Source organism: Schistocerca americana, chromosome 3 (genome assembly GCF_021461395.2).
Source record: "Schistocerca americana isolate TAMUIC-IGC-003095 chromosome 3, iqSchAmer2.1, whole genome shotgun sequence".
NCBI classification, from domain to species: domain Eukaryota; kingdom Metazoa; phylum Arthropoda; class Insecta; order Orthoptera; family Acrididae; genus Schistocerca; species Schistocerca americana.
The window spans coordinates 642,438,542-642,460,989 of NC_060121.1; the positions used below are offsets into that span (position 1 = coordinate 642,438,542).

General features: G+C 43.5%; 1 long non-coding RNA gene across 1 annotated transcript in view; it reads left to right on the plus strand.

Annotated features, from left to right (window-relative positions):
- Window positions 1-21,994, plus strand: part of LOC124607421 — a 1,003,590-nt gene extending 981,596 nt beyond the window's left edge. Inside the window, exon 3 of the long non-coding RNA XR_006978829.1 lies at window positions 21,889-21,994. This is a non-coding gene — a long non-coding RNA (uncharacterized LOC124607421). The remainder of the gene's footprint in view (window positions 1-21,888) is intronic.
- Window positions 21,995-22,448: the final 454 nt, after the last annotated feature.

The window sequence follows — 22,448 nt, forward strand, 5'->3', positions numbered from 1 at the left end:
AGAAACTTTCGCCATTTGACTGTTAATTGTTCATTTATATTACACAATCTTGGTTTCGGTTTGTAACCGTTTTCAAGTACATGTTGCGATGTTAAAATACTCTTATGTCCTGTCTGAAACATGTCACCGTCGAATAAACATATTTTTTGATCTTATAGCCCAGTTGTCGTATTACAGAATACGAGTCATATCGAAGACACATAGTATGGCTGACATTGTGCACAATGAGAAGCCATTAACATACAGTATAGCGTATTAACCAGCTAGTGTATTCCTGTGGCCTGCATTCATCATTCTGTTCATCTACTTCTTGATACTTTGTGATTGTACCTACTCAGCAGTAAGTGTGAATAATAAACCCTTCACGTAAAAAAAAAATTTCATGTTTCATTAAATCACACGGAGCACTTCGGACCTTTTGGGCCATCTTCGGGTGCAAATCATTTTAATGCATTATTTACTTTTGTCTTGAGGGAGGTGATGCGAAATGCATGTTCCTGTTGTGAGAAGGTTAGCTGTTAAGTTTCGATATTCGCAAAAAAGTTGTTGAGAAACACTGAAAAACTTATCGAAAAAAATCCAGGGAAAACATTTTTGACGTTTGAATTCTATCAAATGTGATTTATCCGTTCTGCAGTTGCTCGTCACAAGGCTGCACATTTTTTTTTAAACACTCATAGCTGTAGTTTAATATGAGATGGCCACACATGATGTTTATTCTGCAGTCAGATATCATAATTATGAATAAATGCGGTATGTGAAGAACTAAATTTAAAATAAGTCTTTAAAATTACTTAAATAAATATGATTAGCGAAATCCGTCAGTTTATATGCAGCGTTTTTTTTCTTTAGTCATTACGGTATGAATGATAGGTTAATGAGCGGCATATTGACAGTACCGACTTAAGATTTTGCATGTGTTTCGTAAATATTTAATCGGAAACATCGCCGTTTCCCGTTATCACTGCATTCGATCAGTTTTTGAGTCATGTCTTATGACTGGTTTGATGCGATCCACCGCGAATTCCTCTCCTGTGCCAACCTCTTCATCTCAGAGTAGTACTTGCAACCTACTTCCTCAATTATTTGCTGGATGATTCCAATCTCTGTCTTCCTCTATAGTGTTGGCCTTCTCCAGCTCCCTCTAGTACCATGGAAGTCATTCACTGATGCCTTAACAGATCTCCTATCAGCCTGTCCCTTCTCCTTGTCAGTGTTTTCCGCATATTCCGCTCCTCTGCTATTTTACGCAACCCCCTTATTCCTTATCTTGTTCAGTCCACATAATTTTCAACATTCGTCTGTGGCACCACATCTCAGATGCTTCGAATCTCTTCTGTTTCCATGTTTCACTACCATACAGTGCTGGGGTCCAAAAGTACATTCTCAGAAATTTCTTCCTCAAATTAAGGTGTATGTTTGATACTAGTATACTTCTCTTGGCCAAGAATGCCCTTTTTCCCAGTACTAGTCTGCTTTTGATGTCCTCCTTGTTCCGCCCGTCATCGGTTATTTTGTTGCCTAGGTAGTAGAAATCCTTAACTTCATCTAATTCGTAATCATCAATACTGATGTTAAGTTACTCGCTGTTCTCATTTCTGGTACTTCTCAGTACTTTTGTCTTACTTCGAGTTACTCTCAATCCATATTTTGTACTTATTAAACTGTTCATTCCATTCAGCAGGTCATGTATTTCTTCTTCACTTTCACTCAGGATAGCAATGTCATCAGTGCATCGTATCATTGATATCCTTTCACCTTGAATTTTAATTCCACTCCTGAATCTTTATTTTATTTCCATTATAGCTTCGATGTACAGATTGAACCGTAATAGCGAAAGACTACTTCCCTGTCTTACACGCTTTTTAATCCGAGCACTTCGATCTTGGTCGTCCACCCTTATTATTCCCTCTTGGCTCTTGTACATATTGTATATTGCCAGTATCTCCTTATAGCTTACCCCTATTTGTCTCAGAGTTTCGGACGTCTTACACGATTTTACACTGTCGAACGCTTTTTCCAGGTTGACGAATCGTGTGAACGTCTCTTGATTTTTCTTTAGTCTTGCTTCCTTTATCAAACGCAACGTCAGAATTTTCTCTCTGACGCCTTTACCTTTCCTAAAGCCAAACGGATCGTCATCTAACACTCTTCTGTATCTTATTCTTGTCAGCAGCTTGGATGCATCAGCTGTTAAGCTTATCGTGCAATAACTCTCGCACCTGTCAGCTCTTGCAGTCTTCGGAATAGTGTGGATGATAATTTTACGAAAGTCAGATGGTATGTCGCCAGACTCGTACATTCTACACACCAACGTGAATAGTCGTTTTGTGCCACTTCTCCCAATGATTTTAGGAATTCTGGTGAAAAGTTATCAATCCATTTGCCTTATTTGATCTTAAGTCCTCCAAAGCTCTCTTAAATTCTTGTTCTAATACTGGGTCCTCTATCTCTTCTAAATCGACTCCTGTTTCTTTTTCTATTACATCAGATAAATGTTCCCGTCATAGAGGCCTTCAGTGTACTCTTTCCACCTTTCCGCTGTCTCCCCTGCATTTAACAGTGGAATCTTCATTGCACTCTTAATGTTACCATCCGTGCTTTCAGTTTCGCAGAAGGTTGTTTTGACTTTCTTGCATGCTGAGTCATTTCTTCCAACATTCATTTCTTTTTCGATTTCTTCACATTTTCCATGCAACCATTTCGTCTTCGCTTCCGTGCACTTCGTATTTATTTCATCCTCAGCGACTTGTATCTCTTTATTCCTGAATTTCCCTGAATGTTTCTGTACTTCATTCTTTCATAGATCAACTGATTTATTTCTTCTATAAGCCCATGGTTTCTTCGGAGTTATCTTCTTTGCACCTATGTTTTTGTTTCCAACTTGTGTGATTGCTGTTTTAGAGATGTACATTTCTCTTCAACAATACTGCCTACTGAGCTATCCCTTATCGTATCTATAGCCTTAAGAGAACTTCAAGCGTATCTCTCATTCCTTAGTACATCCGTATCCCACTTATTTGCGTATTGATTCTTTCAAACTAATCTATTGAACTTCAGCCTACTCTTCATCTCTACTACTTTCTTATCTGAGTCTGCATCTGCTCGTAGGTACGCCTTACAAACTAGTATCTGATTTCGGAATCTCTGACCACGATGTAATCTAACTGAAATCTTTCCTTGTCACCCTGCATTTTGCAAGTATACCTCCTCCTCTTGTGAATCTTGAAAAGAGTATTCACTGTTACTAGCTAAAATTTCTTACAGAAGTCGGTTAATCTTTCTCCTCTCTCACTCCTTGTCGCAATCCCATATTCTCCCGTAACCTTTTCTTCTACTCCTTCCCCTTCAGTTGCATTCCAGTCCCGCATGGCTATTAGATTTTCATCTCCCTTTACGTATGGATTACTCGTTCAGTATACTCATATAGTCTCTGTATATCTTCAGTTTGGGACGTCGAGATGTACACCTGGACTATCGTTGTCGGTGTCGATTTGCGGTCAGTTCTTATAAGAATAACCTTATAACTGAACTGTTCACAGTAAGACACTCTCTGCCCCACCTTCCTATTCATAACGAATCCTACTCCCGTTATACCATTTTCTGCTGCTTTTGATGTTACCCTATACTCATCTGACCAGAAATCCTTCTTTCCATTTCATTTCAATGATCCCTCCTATATGCAGATTGAGCCTTTGCATTTCCCTTTCCAGATTTTCTAACTTCTCTACCACGTTCAAGTTTCTTACATTCCACGCCCCGACTCGTAGAACGGTATCCTTTCGTTCGTTATTCAATGTTTTTCTCACGGTCACCTCCCTTTTGGTAGTCCCCTCCCGGAGATACGAATGGGGGCTTTTTCCAATGGAGAGATCATCATGACACTTTTATAATTACAGGCTACATGCTCTGTGGATACACGTTATGTGTCTTTAATGCAGTGGTTTCCATTGCCTTCTTCATCCTGATGTGCAGTTGCAGAATGGATAAATCGACGTTTACTGACATTAAAATGTTAAATTATTATTGGTTTTTTCAGTAGGTTTTTCACTGTTTCTGATCATATTTTCCTTATCTTACTCGTGAATATCGGAACGTAACATTTAACTTTCTCACATCGGGATCATATATATCTTTTTACTTCACTCAACAGCAGAAGTAAATAATGTATTGTAGCGGTTGCACCTGATGATGGATCCACAGAGTACAAAATGCATCAGGTAATTTTGTAAAATAAATTAAATTAGTGAAATACGAAAAAAAGTGTCACTGGAGGTATTATTGTTCATACTTCCTGCACATTGAATACAGTCACGTTCACAACCGCTAAATATGTTTAAAACTAGATCGCACTCTCAGATTTGCATTCATTGCGTCGATATTTATCTACTATTGTTGTATGTTTGAAAATTGGAAATTTGCTGTAAGGTCTTATGGGACCAAACAGCTGAGGTCATCGGTCCCTAACCTTACACGCTACTTAATCTAACTTAAACTATCTTGCGCTACGGACAACACACACACACCCATGCCCGAGGGAGGACTCTAACCTCCGACGGAGGGAGCTCCGCGGACCGTAACGAGACGCCTCAGACAGCGCGGCTGTATGTTTCATCTTGATTTGTGTATACGCATTTTGGGTATCAATGTTGATAAAATGTCTTAATTATTAATTCGTAAACTGGAATAGATATCAGAGTATAAACCTACAAATTACTTCCAAGTAAGTAAGAACATACTGTAACATATGTTGCTATCTCGGTTTGTACAAAATTGCGTATTTGTAAGTCGGAACTTTTTTTAAAAGTTTTTTTGTGGGACTGTGTATTTTAGTGTAATGTTTACGCGCTAGTTGGAACTCTGCTAGTTAAAAACACTGATGAGTAATCTTGGACGACTCTAGGCTCGCCCTCGCAGCTTCACTTCCGCCAGTACCTCATGTCGCACCTTCCATCGTCAAAGAAGTTCTCCTGCATACCTAGAGGGATTAGCACTTCTGAATGAAAGGGTATGCGGTATAAATGGCTTAAAGAAGGCCGAGGAGATGTTCTGAGTATCATGAAACTGATTTTTATATCTACTTTTGAACCTGCTTTCGAGGTACGTAGCAGTGTCGTGTTCGAAACACCCATTAGGCTGACAGGTGCTATGTTAAAAACACTACCTGAGCCACTAAATCTATATTTCATGTAATGTTATAAAATTCAGTCATGCCTTAATACACACCTCGGTTTCGGGCTCAATGATGTTTCGACCCTGGCTTATAATTATGCATGTCTAGAGAGAGAACGAAGTGCAGATTCGTGTTTACGTGCAAAGTGAACCGGCTGGCAATGACACCCGTAGTCGCCACAGAGATTAAAAGAACTCAACGAATTGTTCCTGCGACGGTTATCGGACGAGTAATTGCTGTCACTGCGTTATCTGCGCAAAACTGGAACTGCAGACAATGCGAGTAAAAATTCACTGTCACTGCCAGGATACGCCGCGCGACACTGGAATATGCTTGACGTCATTTACTGCCAATTTACCGAAATTGTGTCAGCCATTCTTATCCTGTACACTGTTCAGTGACGAATAGTGTCCGAAGTATTGCTCAGGGAAGAAAGTCCACCTACTGCAGCACATGACCAAAGAAGCACCTTTATCTTTTTTGCCTAACCTTGTGTTTGCGGAATGTATTCGAATGTAATGTACTATTTTCGCCTGGTTCCCAAAATGTCGAATATACATATCATGAAGATCAATTTGTATACGCATAATTTAAGAACTTATTGCATCTTTTGCTCACACCAGAGACAAGGAACTCTAATCTGCCGAGAAAAGTGAATTGAAGGTAGGTTAATGCGTATGAGCATTTTATCAGGATCCAAAACAAGGCACCACACTCAGGTTCAGGATTATAGCACAATAATGCCCAGAGATGAGTATTCCAACAGCAAACATGGATAGCACTACAAGGTGCAGGGGAGATCAGTGTGCCTCGAAAAACAGACATGTGATTCCTAAATAAAGAGAGTCTTTTTTAACAGGCATTCATTGCTTGAATGCGACGAATTGAATATCAGGCGTATCAGTATTTTGTTTGATTAGAGTTGATTCCGACATCCGAAAGAGAAATGCGAATAATGAGAAAGATGTGCTTGTTTGAATATAGTAAGAATTAGTTATTCGTACGTTCTCAGAATTAGCAAGCGAAAAGACCTATGATCATTTTAGAATGTTTTCTACGTGACAACTTACTTCCTCGAAAGCGATCAGCGGCTTGCAAACCGTGGTCATATTGGAATCAGTTTGCTCTTCCTTCGTTCCCATGAGAGTAATAATAATAATGCTAACAATAGTAGTAGCAGTTTTTGGTCATATTATGAGCACACCAGAAACCGAATTACCAAGAGAAATTATAGAGAAACTTTCGAACATGAAACAACATATAGGATGGATAAAGAAAATCAGGGAGAATATGAAAGAGCTAGAATTAACCCAGGATGTTATGAAGAACAAAAGCAGAAAATTTAAGTTAAACTGAAAAACATAAAAAATAAGATTTAAACGGAAAGTAGACAAACGACAAACAACGAAAAGGACATTTACAGATGAGAAACGACAAAAAAGATGAGAATAAATGATAAGATACGGTGCAATTCAGAAAGAAAACCAATTGAAGAAGATGACCAGAAAATGATTGATATGGCTCACTGAGGACCTGAAAGCAGAGGAAGACGTAGCAGCAGTAGCAAAAAATAAAATAAAGCAATATAAGAAGCAAGCTTCATATTCATTTTACGTATCTATTGGTGTGCTCAGAAAGCAGACATTCACCTGCACCAGTTTTATAGAACCACCTTGAAATTAATGGGGTCTCAAGGAGACTGATCCCTTTTCACAAGACTTGATGTTCTACATGTTCATCACCGTAGGTGATAAGTGGGCGCGTCTGACTGCCATGCAGAGGACACGGGTGCAGTTCCCGGTACTGCCACAGTTTTATCCGTGGTGGGAGGAGTGGAACGGAGTGCACTCAGCCTCGTGGGCTTAATTGAGGAGCTACTTCATAAGTAGCGACATCAAGGCCTGAAATCTGACAACCACCGGAAAAGGCTAGGAAAGAGAGAGCTTTTCAATTGTTTTCGGATAACTCCGTTTCTTCAGAATGGGAAGGATCGACTTTTTTGGGTGAACATACCACGCCTGCACATAGAACATTGCTGGAAAACAATAGAACTTGCATTACGTTGGCGGGTAATGGATTAAAATGCATATATCCACAATGCCAACTTACTCGCTAGTACTAGGGAAACAAATAGGGTATTTATGTTTCGCCGGAGCAGCCCATTCGCTCTCTTCAGAACTTACGTCTCTCTCTTTGGATCAAGCGCCAGCGGTAACAGATTTCAGAGTGGAAACATTTTCCGCTGTGTTACCACCTCCCCATGCCGTAACTTGGGTACGCTCGGCTACTATTACCGTTGCCGACGCGAACACCAGATACTCATAGCGTGAGAAATGCACGAAGCATTGTCGAAAACCCAAATCCGTTCGTCGTGCCCTGCGACATTTCTTGTTGCATACTGCGCAGTGCTTTCGGCGTGCAGCAACCAAGTATGCAAATGTTTCAGTTTACCGCGCGCGAAACGCTCGTTTCTCTTTCTATTTGGTTGTTTTTGAGGCGCGCCAGTGGCAGACTGGGACCGCGTCCAGTTCGTAACTCACGCCTACTGGCTGTCTGCGGCAGTTTCCCGGTTCCTTCTGCATGTTCTTGCTGACAGTAAGGACGTATTCATACTGCTCTCTCGCCGCGCGAAGAACTCTGCAACGTCGCGCGAAGAACTCTGCATGTTCTTTACTCCGGCAACAAGGTATGCTGTTAGCGGCTCAGAGTAATTCGCGGCTGTCATTCAAGCTAAAGAAAGTCCTTACTTACGTACCTCATCAGATCACAACTTTTTTTCATCTTAACGCAGTCTTTCATGAAAATTAGTACTTATGGGAAAATGTTCACGTCTAAAATCTGTACACACTTTCGCATTTCGATGGCATAATATCTTAGCAAATCAATTATCCAAAAGAAGTAGGCGTCGTCCGCGACCACGTTACAGCTAGCACGTGGGCCTCGGGCTGTAATGACATTATTTTCTAACTGAAAACGTGAATCTCCATGCGACTCTCCTTTCTGGAAGCACTGTGGAAATGCGAATAATTCTGTTTTGTGCGGTGGTTTGGATTTTGCGCTAACTGTTGCTTGCCCTTATTAATTTTCTGGTTGAGCTGGGAGGCAAGGGAATCCCAATTTCGACAAACTAAGACATAGTAAGTTATTATGCCTTTCAAACCGTTCTTCGAGATTTTGAATGCTTTGCTTTCAAAAGACAAAGAATTCGTGCCCAGTGCATGCAGAAAACTGGCCAAAACAAAATTCTTCCGTAAGGCATTGAAATCACGCAGTTTTCTGATAGCTCGCCAATTAAAGTCACTTGATTCACACTGCCGCTCAGAATCGATACGGAAAGGCCTCAGAGGGTGACATGAAGGTCGTCAGTGACACCACACCTTCCCTCGAGGTGTTGGTTCTCCCTGATTTCACGGTCCAGAACGACATTCCACACTGCGATGAGCAACAGGATGACGTGCTTGACAATCTTTGGCACTGCTGACACCCTCAGAAACTTTTGCTCTGGTGCACAGGGGGAACCTACTAAGGACTGTTGAAAACCATTCTACGAAATCTGAATGTGATCCAAAGTATGTTTATGATTTTTCAGCCCTTCTGTTTCGCGTCCTTCTGTGGCATGTTCTGTGACATTGACACGCCTCAGACACCGTTTTGACAACACTCTCCGTGTCACCTGCGCACATTTGTTGAGTACATTAAAAATATACCTGTACAGAGACTACCGACTCTTTGATCTCTATACGCCTTTGGGCAGGGAAATCCTTCGATACCCGTCCAGTACTGCACGTCTGCAAGTAGACGATAGAGCAGCAACGTGTTCAGGGGTTGCCTGCCTGCAGGCGCCGAGAGCTCGAAGAGACGGTAGTAAGAGGGACTGTGGCGACGTCCACATTATGTGACAAACCCTCGGTGGCATTTGGCAGAATTGTGGTGCAATTTGGTGCCAGTGTGACCTCATTAACCCACTGCACACCACAAATGAACTTGGTGAGCATTGCCCTTTTTTCCACCTTGCATTTTGAAGCATCGTCGAGCCCGAGGGTGACGTCGCAGGGCTCCGTGCTTCACGGTGTTATAGAGGAACGTTCTAGGTAGCGGTGAGTCAATTTCAAACTTCTACAAAAAATGGTTCAAATGGCTCTGAGCACTATGGGACGTAACATCTATGGTCATCAGTCCCCTAGAACTTAGAACTACTTAAACCTAACTAACCTAAGGACATCACACAACACCCAATCATCACGAGGTAGAGAAAATCCCTGACCCAGCCGGGAATCGAACCCGGGAACCCGGGCGCGGGAAGCGAAAACGCTACCGCGCGACCAAAACTTCTGCATCTGAATGGAAGACAATTAAGGGATTTTAAGAAAGTGACTCTTTAATTGTGTTGCGCAATGTAGTAACGTTTGTAACAGTTATCCCTCCAACTGGTATTTGCGAAGTCTTTTTTGCTCTGAGTTGAAGGCTTACGTCGTGAGTCCTATACCAAGTCCAGATAAGGCCTGGCAGTTGTGTGGATAATTACTGGACTTCAAATCGAAAGGTCCAGAGTTAGAATCAGTCGGACGTAGATTTTTTTCTGTTACTTGCACTTCTTTCAACCACTGGTAATGTTTTATTAATGCGGAACTGTCAAAACTGTCGAACTGTTGGTTCCGCTGTAACTGGCCTGGTCAGTCTGATCAAAAGTCACAGTACGGCAAGAGCAGTCCGCTTCCAGTAGGACCATACTAATCTTAGAACTGTGGTGTTCAAACTGACCGTCGTGCTTGAGAACAGTAAATTTATTCCCCATGTAGTTTGCTGTTGCAGCAAGGTCACTGATATTGCTGCTTACAGTAACTACATGTTGTGGTAGGTCGTAACTACAGAACATTTTGTTTTCGTATTATTATTAGGGTATTAGTCAAGTGACAGCGGTATAATTAAAAACAGATCACAGGCGCTGACATCAGAAAGACACTTGTCTGGCTCGTTATACTCCTGACGGAGTAGAAAACAAATGTAACTACCACTGCCATAAAGAAGAAAGCACAGCTTTCATTTATTTCAGCCACAACCGAGATACGTAGTAGGAAATATTAGGACATTAGAGATTTTATTTTTTTCCGTGTTCTTCCGTTGAAACTTCCGCCATCATGTTGAATCTGACGCATAACGTGCCGGCTTCCTGTCGAGGTTGCGTGTTTTGCCACTGTTTCCGGATGTGAGACGTAGATTCACCAAGAGCTTACTGAGTCAGGACTGGCAACAGGAGGTACACACGTTGGGATTTCCTTGGGAAACAGTCCTACCGCGTAGCATCTCGTATAAAGGTCGGCCGCGCTCGCCAGTCTTCTCGGTATGTATTAGTTGAGGCAGGTTATGGCGGAAGCCAGAGAATTCCTATTCAAAGCAAGTGCGTCATAGCGACGCGGCGGTTTTCCACTTGCGCAGGAAACCGCTTAGTTAGGACGAGATATTTTATAACCTGTCACAGTGAGTTATGCAGTTTCTCGTATACGTCTTCGCAGTTTATGATTTAGTTTGAAACTTCTTCCACCTGTTCCATGCATACTTGTGTGCGCATCACACTAATGCATTACATTAAATTGATTGTAACTGGGTATGACTTTCAGTTTGTTTTTTACTGATTAAGGGAGGGATACTTGGAGATTCCGTTACGAAAACCATGGGCATAGAGTGCTGTACACAGGAAAGAATCTGTCAACAATGTAGTTCGGTACTATATTAATTCCTTTTTTTCCATTCCCTTCACATAAGATTTGGGCGGGCTGCTGTAGAACTTTATTCTTTCCAGCCTGTATCCTAATAGGCTGGGATGGGGCACTGAGGTGGAATGTTCCTAAGCGGGAAAATTTTCGAGGGGTTTTCAAGTTTCGACATTCGTCTACTGCCCAAGGAAAACCTTCGAAAAACCTTGATCGGAACCGGGGGATTGGGCCTATTTTTATTTTTGGGACAATGTTGTCAATTGTTCTGTGTCTGTATGTTTTTGAGATTTCTGTCTTCTCCACAGCAGATGAACTGACGAGATGATTTTGGCAGGACACTATCTAGAAGGAAGGCGTTAGAGGACAGGAATAGAGACACACGTCTCTATTCTAACACGTATCATTATTTTATGCTTTGGTATTGCTTTTATAGGGAGCCTGATTTCTCCCTTCTCGGACGGGTGCCAGCGGTTTCCCCAAAGACTCGCGATAGGATATATTTGCGCTTCACAAGGAACTGCCTATCCCAATACATGGACTGACGGTATGAATGATAAGTTAATGATCGGCAGGTTGGTAATACCGACTTAAGATTTTGCATGTGTTCGGTAAACATTTAGTCGAAAACATCGCCATTTCTGGTTGTCACTGCATTCGACCACTTTTTTTTTTTTTTTTTTTTTTTTTTGAGTCATCAGTCTTCTGATTGGTTTGATGCGCCCGCCACGAATTTCTCTCTTGTGGCAGCCTCTTCATCTCAGGGTAAAACTTGCAACCTACGTCCTCTGTCTTCCTCTACAGTTTCTACCCGCTACGGCTCCTTCTAGTACTATGGAAGACTTTCCCTGATGTCTTAACAGATGTGCTATCATACTATTCCTTCTCCTTGTCAGTGTTTTCCACATATTCCTTTCCGATCTGATTCTCCGCAGAACCTCCTCCTTTCTTACCTTATCAATCCACCTAATTTTCAACATTCGTCTGTAGCACTACATCTCAGATGCTTCGAATCTCTTCTGTTCGGGTTTCCCCACAGTCCATGTTTCGCTACCATACAATGCTGTGCTCCAAAAGTACATTCTCAGAAATTTGTTCCTCAAATTAAGGCCTATGTTTGACACTAGTAGACTTTTGTTGGCCAAGAAGTCGCTTTTTTCCAGTGCTAGTCTGCTTTTGATGTCCTCCTTGCTCCGTCCGTCATTGGTTATTTTGCTGCCTAGGTAGTAGAATTCCTTAATTTCATCTACTTCGTGAACATCGATACTGATGTTAAGTTTCTCGTTGTTGTCATTTCTGCTATTTCTCAGTACTTTTGTCTTTCTTCGATTTACTCCCAGTCCATTTTCTTTACTTATTAGAGAGTTCATTCCATTCAGCAGATCATGTATTTCTTCTTCACTTTCACTCAGGATAGCAGTGTCATCAGTGCATCGTATCATTGATATCCTTTCACCTTGAATTTTAATTCAACTCCTGAATCTTTTTGTTGTTTCCATCATAGCTTCTTGGATGTACAGCTTGAACATCGGGGGTGAAACACTACATCCGTGTCTTACACCATTTGTAATCGGAGAACGTCTTTCTCGGTCGTCCACTCTTGGTTCTTGTACGTATTGTATATTATCCGTCGCTCCCTATAGCTTGCCCCTATTTTTCTGAGTATATAGAACATCTTGCACAATTTTACATCCTCGAACGCTTTTTCCACGTCGACAAATCCTATGAACGTGTCTCTAGTTTACTTTAGTCTTGCTTCCATTACCCGCCGCAACGTCAGAATTGTCTTCCTGGCGCCTTTACTTTTCCTAAAGCCAAATTGACCCGTCATCAAACACATTCTCAATTTTCTTTTCCATTCTTCTGTATATTATTCTTGTCAGCAGCTTGGATGGTCATTTTCCGCTGAGGCATTTACCACTGGAGGCCGTTGTCAATGAGCCACTGTAAAGTCAAGTAATAGCTGAGTTATCATCTTGTGGCATGGGTCAATGATGTTCAGTGTGCAAGGTATTTAAATATATTAGCATCCGTCCTTGAACTGTGACTGCCCTATAAAAGATTATGGGATGGGGACCTCACTGAAAAGTCATTTCATTTGCAGACTAGGTTTCATAAGCGTTTTGGGAAATGTCAGATATCTTGGGCCTGTGCTTCAAAAGATATTAACGTGTTTTAGTTCTCAGCCACAGTCCTTTTATGAAATAGTTAACGCTTAATCTCACCACGTTGCATGTTCAATACATTCAAGTAGTTAGACGAAATACAAGTGAGCCTTCAAACTAGTCACCAGACAATTTGACGTATATCTTTCCAAACCGTAGCCAGTGACGAACGTTTAGTGATGGTGATGCTGCTGCTGCTGTCCTGGGGCCAGTTGAGCGACGCGCGGCATTGAGCTAGATGTGATGATCTCACGGATCCCAGTGTAAACATTTTTCTGGCGTACTAGTGACCATATTTTCTGCTCTTAAGTTCATATTTTCTGCTCTTAAGTACTGCTGTACTGATGATTTGGCCTCTGTTGCTGATTTCACGCAGACCAACCTTACTCTACAAAAGAACAAGTGTGTATGCACGAGTGTGCAGGATTAAATCTTAGAACAGGCTAGAATCCATAGTGACACAAAAACAAACACGATAATATCTAAAGAAAGGACTTTCACTTTAATCAGCTAGCTACGTCCATACTTTTGCACCAAAATCCTGCACCAACTAGCTATTAGATCAGCAATTTAACAACCGGCTAGCCCTGCTAAGAACAGCACCTCAGCTAAAAGCAAACCAAAAAACTCGTTCGCCTTCGTTATGAGACCAGAATGAGTCCGCAAAGCACCAAACTTCACTCCACAGTCGACTTTCCGTGTGCTGCTCTGCAATCGATGAAATTATTCGATATTTAGCATTATAGGCAAACAGCGATGTGGTCACGGAATGACTGCCTTTCGTCTCAGGAAATAACCCTTTTATTGTTGCTGTCCCTCCCCTCCCCTCTCCTCCTCAGGTGGTAAAAATTTTCCACTCGGTGCCGTCCCCTGGATGGAATTCACATCAGTGTTCGTCCATAAGCCATTTGACATCACTTACGGATGAAATTTTATAGAATTTTCCAGGCATTACCATCTTCAGCCATACGCGACCACGTTGCTCCTGAACGTCTAATGTCTTGTAGCCCCCATCTGTTAGGCCGTCGACTTTTTTTTTCTTTCCCCTGTCTCCTGAAGGCATCAAAGAACTTCCGCGGTCCATCTCCCTCCCTCCTCCTACCTCTCCTAGGAGCTCCTAGCATAGGATCGACACCTCGCCGAACTGCCCTAAGTTTTTGAATGGTTTGCGCATAAAAGCCAGTGGTTTCGGTGCCGTAAGTCACAACTGGTAATACACATTCGTTTTCTGAAACCGCGAAAACATTGTTTTGAAAATCCTATTGGGTTTACCGCTCGTCCTTTTATTAACATGAAATTTTCGAGGGCAGTTTCCGCAGACATATCCAAGATACTTCCTGCAACACACTGAAGTCTCTCCCCGAATGAGAATCGGAATAGTTACAACCACACTAATGTGAAGGCTAGGGAACAATGAATGTCACATATGTTCGGTTAACAGATATGAGAGAAATGCGTTATGGCACAATGCTTACGTTCACTTAATTTGAACACAACCAGTAGTTCCGAATTCAGTACAGGTTGAGAGGGCTGGCTGCGGATACCCGAAGAGTGAACAGTTATGGAATACTGCTAGCCCATGAATAAAGGAGAAGTCCGTCGTACTGGTATTCGAAATACAGTCAAACGCCGAACATAGTCCAGTCTCATACCATAGCTCAAGAACAAACCGGCAACTGAGGCGCATGTTGTAAGCATGTCGACAAGCGTTTCTCCTCAACCTTTCAGCATTCGCGACCCAATTTTCAGTCACAATTTTCATCATGCTCCCTCTTTTCTCTCATACTATAACTGTACATATGGTGTTGCGAAATAGCAATAAATATACTTACTCTTGCTGATTGGTTAGGTTTGTAGCTCTCACGCACACACCCACACACACACACACACACACACACACACACACACACACATGAGTATATAATTTTGATACTGAAGCTACAGAGTTAGAAATATTACCAGTCACCAAGAATAAGTAAATTTATTGCTATTTGCAACACCGATCAGCTACAAAACCAGAATCGGTGACCCTGTATTGCTCTCCGTCTGACAGATGTCACGTGAAAATGCCACCGAAGGCCTTACCGCTGCCGAAGGGAAAGTCTTCATAGACTTCATGCAAAGTAGTGAAATCGAAAGACAATTTAGTAATAAATCATACTTTGAATTTTGGTGAGGAGTGGACTGATGGGTTTCCCACTCTGAAAACAAGAGCATTTCGTATTTTATTCTCATTTTCAACATCCTACCTCTGCTAAAACGGATTTTCTCAACTCAAAGTGTGTTTTGTCTTATATTAAACCCTCCTTCGATAATATTTGCTCTGCAAGCCAGGCACAAGGGAGTCACTAATAATTGCAAAACCTTTTTTTAGTTTAGTACTAATAATTTAAGTCTATGGCCTTGCCGCAGTGGTAACACCGGTTCCCGTCAGATCACCGAAGTTAAGCGCTGTCGGGCCGGGCTAGCACTTGGATGGGTGACCATCCAGTCTGCCGAACGCTGTTGGCAAGTGCACTCAGACCTTGTGAGGCTAACTGAGGAGCTGCTTGATTTAGAAGTAGCGGCTCCGGTCTCGGGAAACTGACACACGACCGGGAGAACGGTGTGCTGACCACAAGCCCCTCCGTATCCGCATCCAGTGACACCTGTGTGCTGAGGATGACACGGCGGCTGGTCGGTACCGTTGGGCTTTCATGACCTGTACGGGGGGAGTTTAGTTTTTATTTTTTTTTTTGTCATCAGTCTACTGACTGGTTTGATGCGGCCCGCCACGAATTCCTTTCCTGTGCTAACCTCTTCATCTCAGAGTAGCACTTGCAACCTACGTCCTCAATTATTTGCTTGACGTATTCCAATCTCTGTCTTCCTCTACAGTTTTTGCCCTCTACCGCTCCCTCTAGTACCATGGAAGTCATTCCCTCATGTCTTAGCAGATGTCCTATCATCCTGTCCCGTCTTCTTATCAGTGTTTTCCACATATTCCTTTCCTCTCCGATTATGCGTAGAACCTCCTCATTCCTTACCTTATCAGTCCACCTAATTTTCAACATTCGTCTGTAGCACCACATCTTAAATGCTTCGATTCTCTTCTGTTTCGGTTTTCCCACAGTCCATGTTTCACTACCATACAATTCTGTACTCCAGACGTACATCCTTAGAAATTTCTTCCTCAAATTAAGGCCGGTATTTGATATTAGTAGACTTCTCTTGGCCAGAAATACCTTTTTTGCCATAGCGAGTCTGCTTTTGATGTCCTCCTTGCTCCGTCCGTCATTGGTTATTTTACTGCCTAGGTAGCATAATTCCTTAACTTCATTGACTTCGTGACCATCAATCATGATGTTTAGTTTCTCGCTGTTCTCATTTCTACTGCTTCTCATTACCTTCGTCTTTCTCCGATTTACTCTCAAACCATACTGTGTACTCGTTAGACTGTTCATTCCGTTCAGCAGATCATTTAATTCTTCTTCACTTTCACTCAGGCTAGCAATGTCATCAGCGAATCGTATCATTGATATCCTTTCACCTTGTATTTTAATTCCACTCCTGAACCTTTCTTTTATTTTCATCATTGCTTCCTCGATGTACAGATTGAAGAGTAGGGGCGAGAGGCTACAGCCTTGTCTTACACTCTTCCTAATACGAGCACTTCGTTCTTGATCGTCCACTCTTGTTATTCCCTCTTGGTTGTGTACATATTGTATATGACCCGTCTCTCCCTATAGCTTACCCCTACTTTTTTCAGAATCTCGAACAGCTTGCACCATTTTATATTGTCGAACGCTTTTTCCAGGTCGACAAATCCTATGGAAGTGTCTTGATTTTTCTTTAGCCTTGCTTCCATTATTAGCCGTAAGGTCAGAATTGCCTCTCTCGTCCCTTTACTTTTCCTAAAGCCAAACTGATCGTCACCTAGCGCATTCTCAACTTTCTTTTCCATTCTTCTGTATATTATTCTTGTAAGCAGCTTAGATGCATGAGCTGTTAAGCTGACTGTGCGATAATTCTCGCACTTGTCAGCTCTTGCGGTCTTCGGAATTGTGTGGATGATGCTTTTCCGAAAGTCAGATGGTATATCGCCAGACTCATATATTCTACACACCAACGTGAATAGTCGTTTTGTTGCCACTTCCCCCAATGATTTTAGAAATTCTGATGGAATGTTATCTATCCCTTCTGCTTTATTTGACCGTAAGTCCTCCAAAGCTCTTTTAAATTCCGATTCTAGTACTGGATCCCCTATCTCTTCTAAATCGACTCCTGTTTCTTCTTCTATCACATCAGACAAATCTTCACCCTCATAGAGGCTTTCAATGTATTCTTTCCACCTATCTGCTCTCTCCTCTGCATTTAACAGTGGAATTCCCGTTGCACTCTTAATGTTACCACCGTTGCTTTTAATGTCACCAAAGGTTGTTTTGACTTTCCTGTATGGTGAGTCTGTCCTTCCGACAATCATATGTTTTTCGATGTCTTCACATTTTTCCTGCAGCCATTTCGTCTTAGCTTCCCTGCACTTCCTATTTATTTTATTCCTCAGCGACTTGTATTTCTGTATTCCTGATTTTCCCGGAACATGTTTGTACTTCCTCCTTTCATCAATCAATCAATCATCTGAAGTATTTCTTCTGTTACCCATGGTTTCTTCGCAGCTACCTTCTTTGTACCTATGTTTTGCTTCCCAACTTCTGTGATGGCCCTTTTTAGAGATGTCCATTCCTCTTGAACTGTACTGCCTACTACGCTGTTCCTTATTGCTGTATCTATAGCGTTAGAGAACTTCAAACGTATCTCGTCATCCCTTAGTACTTCCGTATCCCACTTCTTTGCGTATTGATTTTTCCTGACTAATGTCTTGAACTTCAGCCTACTCTTCATCACTACTATATTGTGATCTGAGTCTATATCTGCTCCTGGGTACGCCTTATAATCCAGTATCTGATTTCGGAATGTCTGTCTGACCATGATGTAATCTAATTGAAATCTTCCCGTATCTCCCGGCCTTTTCCAAGTATACCTCCTCCTCTTGTGATTCTTGAACAGGGTATTCGCTATTACTAGCTGAAACTTGTTACAGAACTCAATTAGTCTTTCTCCTCTTTCATTCTTTGTCCCAAGCCCATATTCTCCTGTAACCTTTTCTTCTACTCCTTCCCCTACAACTGCATTCCAGTCGCCCATGACTATTAGATTTTCGTCCCCCTTTACATACTGCATTACCCTTTCAATATCCTCATACACTTTCTCGATCTGTTCATCTTCAGCTTGCGACGTCGGCATGTATACCTGAACCATCGTTGTCGGTGTTGGTCTGCTGTCGATTCTGATTAGAACAACCCGGTCACTGAACTGTTCACAGTAACACACCCTCTGCCCTACCTTCCTATTCATAACGAATCCTACACCTGTTATGCCATTTTCTGCTGCTGTTGATATTACCCGATACTCATCTGACCAGAAATCCTTGTCTTCCTTCCACTTCACTTCACTGACCCCTACTGTATCTGGATTGAGCCTTTGCATTTCCCTTTTCAGATTTTCTAGTTTCCCTACCACGTTCAAGCTTCTGACATTCCACGCCCCGACTCGTAGAACGTTATCCTTTCGTTGATTCAATCTTTTTCTCATGGTAACCTCCTCCTTGGCAGTCCCCTCCCGGAGATCCGAATGGGGGACTATTCCGGAATCTTTTGCCAATGGAGAGATCATCATGACACTTCTTCAATTACAGGCCACATGTTCTGTGGATACACGTTACGTGTCTTTAATCCAGTGGTTTCCATTGCCTTCTGCATCCTCATGTCGTTGATCATTGCTGATTCTTCCGCCTTTAGGGGCAATTTCCCACCCCTAGGACAAGAGAGTGCCCTGAACCTCTATCCGCTCCTCCGCCCTCTTTGACAAGGCCGTTGGCAGAATGAGGCTGACTTCTTATGCCGGAAGTCTTCGGCCGCCAATGCTGATTATTCATCAAAATTTAGGCAGTGGCGGGGATCGAACCCGGGACCAAAGACGTTTTGATTTTGAATCAAAGACGCCACCCCTAGACCACGGGTACCTTAGTTTTTCTTACTGATAATTATTAAGTGCTTCGTGTACTTCTGGTACAAGGCTACCTATAAGTGCACTATATCAGTCTAAATCTGAATTTTAATTTTTTATGATTTCAGAATGTAATTGGCCTAATTTTCTTTTAGTAAATTAATCGATTTTATGAATTCATATTTTTTCTTTTCAATAAGCTCGCATCCCCCATTTATTGCTATCACGCTGTCCTGAGGGGGGGGGGGGGGCACACGTTGAGAATCGATGATGTAGGCTGAATATGACACTGGTTTGTTGTTGTTTTGCGTTGCGGTCATCTTTATTCCACTACGGAGGCTACAGGATCGCGCCGGAGCTGACGTGAGATACGCAGCAACCTTGTGACGTCACTCTAGTCGCCTCGAGGCCCACGTACGTGACAGCGCGTGACACTACAGATCTTACGAGCGCCAGCATCCGTTTCCGGCGGAGCACAAGTAACTACTTCAGACGAGTTTAGTAATTCTTAACTGCGCGTTTGAATGCATGCAAGCTCTCGATAGCACAAGACAAAGTTAAAATTTTTAGTGGGTACCGTGTCATTGCCATGCTGATTTCCACTGAGCCATGCACGGTTCCGAGCGTTCGCGAAGTGTGGCGGACAAGCCTACTAAGTGTGACGTCACAGGTTTCGTTGCAGCGCCCGTAGTTTTCACAGGGGCCGAGTTACCTTGTCCTCTATACTTCGCGAACGCTCGGGTCTGTGCAGGGCCCACTGCGAATCAATATGTCAATGAAATGGCACTCACTACAGGTCTCAACTTTGTCTTGTGCTGTTGAGAGCTTGCGCGCATTTAAATGTGCAGTTAACAATTATTAAATTCGTTTGAAGTTGCTGATACGTGTTACAAACCGGACACAATGGGAAGGACCAGGCCCCTTTGCTTTTTTCTTTTATCACTCGTTTATTACATCAGAGAAATACACATTTTAAGACAAAATTTAACTACATGAAATATTGTTCCCAGTAAAGGTTAAGATAAGCAGTGAAAAAAGTTAATTGTCTTAAGGGTTTCTGCTGGCAACAAATTTTACGGAGGCAATGTAAGGTTTATAGCAATTCAGCTCAAACATGTAGCTAGTGATTGAATCACGACACAGACACTTCAACAATTTCGGTAGCAAATAAATAGCGTGAATTTGTACTCACAGTCACCAACTAATCAACAGCCTTGCCATTGAATAATTAGTAGGCCGTTTGGAACGAATTAGCAACACCCCGCAACTAGGGGAGTTAATACCAACCGTCTTTAAATGTCTTGCTCCCCATTAAATAAACAAACTTACAGTAATTAAATGAATAACAAATCAAACACACTACGCTCCACTCAAACTCTTTAGTGGAAGTCAAGCCAAAATGAAGATTCCATTAACTGACTAGCACTGAAGTCACACTAAAGCTCATCTCTGTGTTCCCAGACAGATATGGGGCAAACTTATACAAGACAAGATTTTGAAGGGAGCACATCAGTAAAACCGGTAGTGGAGCTAATTCATGCCACCGAAAACTAAAGTACTAGACCGGGGCGCAGGGTGGTATACAATGAGGTTGCCTTAGTGCTATACTGCGCTCCAAAATATTAATTCAAATGGCCAATTCAAAATTAAGTACACATAAACCAGGATTAATTAAAGGGGAGTTACACCAGGTCACTCGAAGAGATGACAACACTTAATTGAAAAGACAAATGCCGGAAGCGGCAGTACCATCAAACACCTTCTCCGAGTTTTAACCAGGAGTCACTTCCCGCTATACAAGTAAACATTTAATCAAGCACAAGGAAGGAACCCCCAAAAGATTATAAAGGACAGGGAACCACAACTAAAAATGGTTCTAATGGCTCTGAGCTCTATGGGACTTAACATCGAAGGTCATCAGTCCCCTAGAACTTAGAACTACGTAAACCTAACTAACCTAAGAACATCACACACATCCATGCGCGAGGCATGATTCGAACCTGCGACCGTAGCGGTCGTGCGGTTCCAGACTATAGCGCCTAGAACCACTCGGCCACTCCGGCCGGTGGGAACCACAACTATGTAAATTTAAAAGAATTAGCTCTCCCCAAAGGCAGTGTAAACGCGAAGGCCACACTTAAGAGGCCACCAAAATTGGTTACAAAAGGTCTTATACATTTGCTCCTTTTCTTTAAAGAAACACAAGGCTGCTTAACTTCTGCTGGACGTCCGGTATGGCTCGTGTAGGATACACCGGGCAGCATCCCAAGCTAGGCGGCCACAAGGCACGGCGAGCAAAATCAGGGGAGCAGACAGGCAGGCAGCCAACACATACCCTCCATGCTGAACCGGGAGACCGCGTACAACCAACTCCATCTATACGTGGTTGCATCCCGTCTCGTACCTCGCGGCGTCTCAGCAGGTAGTCCGAGCAAACGTCAACTGCCACTCGCCCCGCGAATGCGGAAAACAACAAGGCAAGCAAAGATAAGAAACATCGAAGGATCGATAATGGACATCCAAGAGACTGGCGCGCCAGTAACGAGCGCCACGGCTCAATAGCTACCCACTCTCCGCTGGCACTCGTGTAAGACCAGTGGTGTTACGCGCTGTGACGTATGCGCCCTGGTCTTCCTTACTGCGGGATCAGGGCACGCGACGTGGCTCGGCGTAGGGGGTCGTGGCCCTGGACCGTTTCGGTGTGTGCCTGCTGCGCGTATGTGGCGCCGCCGGCTGTCGTAGCGAGAGAGCAGGTAGCTGGTAGTAATGGGTGGTGGCGTTCTCGGTGTTGCAGGCGCATGGCATGAGCGCGGCGCGGTAACCATGGCGGGCGCAGGACGGCGCCTGAGCGAGATCGCGCGCTAGCGATGGAGCTGTTCCGCGGGGCGGCGGGCCCGGACGGCGCGCTGCCCTCGGCGTCGGCCTCGGCGTCGGCGGCGGCCGCGGCGGCGGTGGCGGTGGGCGCGCTGCCGGGCCACGCGTCGCCCGCCTCCGTGTCGGACGCGCTCGTCGTCAAGACGGAGCCGCGGGAGGCGGGCTCGCTGTTCGCTGCCATCAGCTCGCCGGGCGCGGGGCCCGGCCCGGGCCCGGGGCCCGCCAAGCGGGCGCGCCTCGACAGCGACTGGCTGTCGTCGCCCGGCAGCAACGCGGCGCCCTCGCCGCCCCCGCACCCCCTGTTCGGCGGCGCCGCCTCCGCGGGCGCGCCCGCCGCGCTCCCCAACGGCTACGCCTCGCCCCTCTCCTCTGGCGGCAGCTACGACCCCTACAGCCCGGGCGGCAAAATCGGTGAGTACTGCACTCTGCACCCTCAGCAGACCGCTTTCAGTTCTCTTATATTTTATATTTGTGGAGGAG